Source organism: Mus caroli, unplaced genomic scaffold, assembly GCF_978045245.1.
Source record: "Mus caroli unplaced genomic scaffold, Mus_caroli_1 scaffold_7, whole genome shotgun sequence".
NCBI lineage: Eukaryota > Metazoa > Chordata > Mammalia > Rodentia > Muridae > Mus > Mus caroli.
The window spans coordinates 135888829-135893681 of record NW_028227262.1 but is presented as its reverse complement, the minus strand read 5'-3'; the positions used below and the strand labels follow the sequence as shown (position 1 = coordinate 135893681).

The following is a 4853-nucleotide window of genomic DNA, read 5'->3' as shown; positions in this document are numbered from 1 at the left end:
ACAGCTCCTATTCTACAATGATTTGGTGACTGTCATTGACCTTGAAGTTCTTTGAGAGATGTGTCCAGGCTGCTCAGTTCCTTCTGGGTGGCACCTTTATTCTTGGGGAATTCCCAACATAAGGCACACAGTAAGAAACCTCCATTCTTCTAATCAAAGGCTCTGGAAAGAAGTATATGTTTGGAGGAATGGAATCTAAGAAGGCAGAAGCATGAGGGGATTGCTGGGTCTGTTATAGAAGCCTGTGAACATGTAGGTCCTTTGGGTAGCAGTGATAAAGTTTTGTCTCTTGCTGCTTGACATTTCACCAGTAAGCCACATAAAGAGGCAGCCAGGCCTTCCCGGAGCACTTGCTGTGTCTTACTTAGATGCTTATTGAAGATAGGGGCTGGGGAGGCACTCCAACGCTGCCTCTTTAATTCTGGATAAATGGAGCTGCTTACCACATTGAAATAAATGACGTTTTAAATTGTGAAATAGGACAAGTTCGTTTTTTGTTTTGTTTTGTTTTGTTTTGTTTTGTTTTGTTTTGTTTTGTTTTGTTTTGTTTTGTTTTGTTTTGTTTTGTTTGTACAGAGGGGTCCAGTGAAGGGATACCTTGGGAGAAGATCAACTGAGCTTAACGGAGCCTTTCCTGTAACTCCAGGTGGATTGTCACCTGCTCCTGCCTTATCAGGTCCTTCGTTATCATCCTGACATTGCACAGATGCATGGTTAAAAAGTAACCATTGTCTGCAATTGCTTTGAAAGTAAAAATATTGTGGTAGTTAATGGAAACGGATAGATACAAATGTTCTAAGGAGCCTAAGAAACTAAAATGTCCTGGATGCAGGAAAGCTGATTTAAATTTCCCTTTATTATGCATATATCGCTCTACTTTTAGGGTTTAATGGTTGTCATAGAATCATTTTTACCTTTTCCTACAAGAAAATATGTTTAAAAATCTCAGACTACCTCAGAAACTATAAGTTTGCATATATCAAATAATCACATGCTTTTCTTAAACTTGACTGCTTTTGTTAAAAAGTGTTTTTCTTGTAAAATAATTAGAATTTCTTCTGTTTTAGAAAGTCAAATTAAATTTTACTATGACAAGATACACATTTTTCCAGTTTACTAGTGATTCCATAAAATTCTTCATTCTAAAGCCAAACTCCCAATAAGTTTATTTTATTCAATTAAAAATGTATTTAATTATGGCCCAGAATCCAAAATGTTAATAATTCAGTTCTATACAACTTATCTAAAGATTCAGAAAATCCTTATGTATGTGTGTGTGTGTGTGTGTGTGTGTGTGTGTGTGTGTGGTTCAGCAGTTAAGAGCACTTGTTACTCTTGCAGAAGACCTGAGTTTGGTTCACCGCACCCACATGGTAGCTCAGAACTCAGCAACTCTGATTCCAGAGGATTCAACACTCTCTACTGGCCTCCAAGGGCACCGCAAAATAAATAAAAATAAATAAAGATAAATGAAAAAATAAAGACCTACCAAGTGTTTTGTTTCTATTGTAGACATTGACAAGTATATTCAAAAGATCAAATGCAAATACAAACAAAGCAACAACAACAACAACAACAAACAAGCCAAAACAGAAGGTCCACACAATTTTGACAAAGCAGAATAAAGTAGTGCATATTTAGTATACAAACACATTAATTAAGGGGATGTGGTATTGACAAAAATGTATAAAAAAAAGAAAAAGAACAGGGGAGAGAGATCAGGAAGAAAGTCATACAACCACACACACATACACACACACACACACACACACACACACACTCATTCTCGGGTTTCCCATCAAAAGGCAAAAACAATTTTAGTGGTGAGGAGTCTAACTTTTAAAAAGCTAAGCCAAGCTAATTGGACAACCATTTTAAAAAGTACTTCATGTTCACACCTCATGCCATGGGAGAAAGTATTCAAAACAAAGGACAGGTTTGAGTATAAAACCTAAAATTATAAAACCTTAGGAGGAGAATCTTGAGAGCTTACTGTAATGTGACTAGAATTTTTAGATATAGAACAAGTACACCTCATAAAAGAGAAAAATTATATCTTAGAGTCAATCAGAGTTTAGGACTTGTGACATTTGAACTATATGCTAAAGCAGTAAATTGGTGAGCCTCTAAATAAAAGAAAATGATCATGTCATATACCTTGTAATTATTTGTATCCAGGTATAAATACAATCATAAGAAAATAAAAGCTCACTTTAGCCAGAGATATTGGTTGTACATTTGTAAATTTTGGGTTTGCTTATTTATTTAATGTATACATTTATTTACTTTTTTTGTTTTGGGCACTACAAGATACTGTTAAACACCCTTGGTCAACCTGTAACTTGCTATGTAGAGTAGACTGGTCTTGAACTTGCAACAATTCTGCTTTTGCACCTGAGTTCTGAGATAAGCAGATGCCATCATGCCCGGGTTTAGTTCTCTTTAGATGTTTATATACATCTGGAAACTTAAAAAAAAAATCTATTAGAGAAAATGTTTATCCGGGTTACCAAAAAAGGAATTTAAGTTAAATCATTAAGCATAATGGGTTCAGATCGCTTCTTTTATTACATCTTTAATTTTTTTCCCCCAAAACTTTATGGTTCTTGGACTTTTCACTTAAGAAACAAAAACTTTTAAGGACATTTAAAATCAGTAAGATCAGCCTGTAAAACAGACAAGATGAGTGAGCGTGGGCAATGAGTAGAAATGTTTATTAAGCTAATGGTCTTCCCTAGAGAAAGAGCTCTAGGTGCTCTGCTGCTCATCGCTGTCTGAAGCGCATTACCACAGGTAGTGCTGTTGCCAGCACATTCACTGAGTTTGTCCTAAATAAAAACCTACACTTACCAAACACTGTTCCAACTTGGGAAATAGGAAATGTGCCCTTCGGTGGGAGCAGAAAGTGGGTACAAATAGGAGCTAGATTAACAGACATTGGATTTGTACTTCAGCAAATCCAATTTAAAACAAAAAAAAATCTTAGCTTACAGATGTACTGGCATCTTCAAAAATGGTTTCTTTTCAGGGCACTGCAGTGATTTCAGTTTGAAAAAGTTTCTGGACTTTTAACTCAAGGTAATGAGCTAGTTAATGGAAGACTGAGTTTCGTGTAGGAAGCAATTACCTCGATTGATAGGGAACTTGAGAAAATGAGCCCGAGCTTTAATGAGATTGGCAAAAAGGTCATGTGTCTGAGCGCTTAGATGGAGTAGAAAGGAAAGATGGTGGGAGAAATTGTTAAGAGACAGTGCCACACAATCCAGCAGAAACAAAGTGACATAGAATACCATTGCAACTACTTTTGTGAAAGGCCACAAAATTAATTTGCCCAAATGTAAGGTGACCCTGGAAATTTGTGACTTGGGAGTCCACGGTTTAGCTGGAGCTTTGCCAGTGTTCCACTGTATCCTTACCAATGTGGTGATAGAAATAGATTTGGAAAGAATAGCTCATTATAAACAGATTGATAGGTAATCTAGTTCATGCGCAGTTTTTGTAAACAGTGTGCCCTAGGTACAGCTTTTCTCCTCCCAGTCACTTCTCAGCTCTCAGTGTGACTTCCAAGCCCAGCATTCCACTGACATTGTCCGCCATGATGTGCTTGTAGAATTCTTCAGCCTCTTTGCTGCTTATACCCTCTTTGGCTCCCCAGAAGAATTAGGCACTGCTTACCAGTTTCTCTCTCATAAAGTACGTTGCCGTGCTCGCTTTGGCAGCACATATACTAAAATTGGAACGATACAGAGAAGATTAGCATGGCCCCTGCGCAAGGATGACACGCAAATTCGTGAAGCGTTCCATATTTTTACGTAATAATCTTACTAACAGAAACCAAGACCACTCACCATCATCAGAACCCAGCACCCCCACTTCGCCCAGTCCAGGGCACCCCAACACACCGGAAAAGCTAGACACGGATTTAAAAGCATATCTCCTGATGATGATAGAGAACTTCAAGAAGGACTTTAATAACACACTTAAAGAAATGCAGGAGAACACTGCTAAACAGGCAGAAGACAATAAAGAGAAAGCACAAAAATCCCTTAAAGAATTGCAGGAGAACACTGCTAAAGAGTTACAAATCCTTAAAGAAAAACACGATAACATAATCAAACAGGTAGAAGTCCTTACAGAAAAACAGGAAAACACATCCAAACAGATGATGGAAATGAACAAAACCATACTAGACCTAAAAAGGGAAGTAGACACAATAAAGAAAACCCAAAATGAGGCAACACTGGAGATAGAAACCCTAGGAAAGAAATCTGGAACCATAGATACGAGCATCAGCAACAGAATACAAGAGATGGAAGAGAGAATCTCAGGTGCAGAAGATTCCATAGAGATCATCGGCACAACAATCAAGGAAAATGTAAAATGCAAAAAGATCCTAACTCAAAACATCCAAGAAATACAGGACGCAATGAGAAGACCAAACCTACGGATAATAGGAGTGGATGAGAATGAAGATTTTCAACTCAAAGGACCAGCAAACATCTTCAACAAAATTATAGAAGAAAACTTCCCAAATCTAAAGAAAGAGATGCCCATGAACATACAAGAAGCCTACAGAACTCCAAATAGACTGGACCAGAAAAGAAATACCTCCCAACACATAATAATCAGAGCAACAAATGCTCTAAATAAAGATAGAATACTAAAAGCAGTAAGAGAAAAAGGCCAAGTAACATATAAAGGCAAGCCTATCAGAATTACACCAGATTTTTCACCAGAGACTATGAAAGCCAGAAGATCCTGGACGGATGTTATACAGACACTAAAAGAACACAAATTCCAGCCCAGGCTACTATACCCAGCCAAACTCTCAATTAACATAGATGGAGAAACCA

The 4853-nt window shown here is 37.4% G+C and overlaps 1 non-coding gene across 1 annotated transcript; it reads left to right on the top strand.

Moving 5' to 3' along the window:
* Positions 1-3703: 3703 nt before the first annotated feature.
* LOC115031459 (U6 spliceosomal RNA) lies at positions 3704-3810 on the top strand. The gene has a single exon (XR_003837079.1). It is a non-coding gene; the product is annotated as a U6 spliceosomal RNA (small nuclear RNA).
* Positions 3811-4853: the final 1043 nt, after the last annotated feature.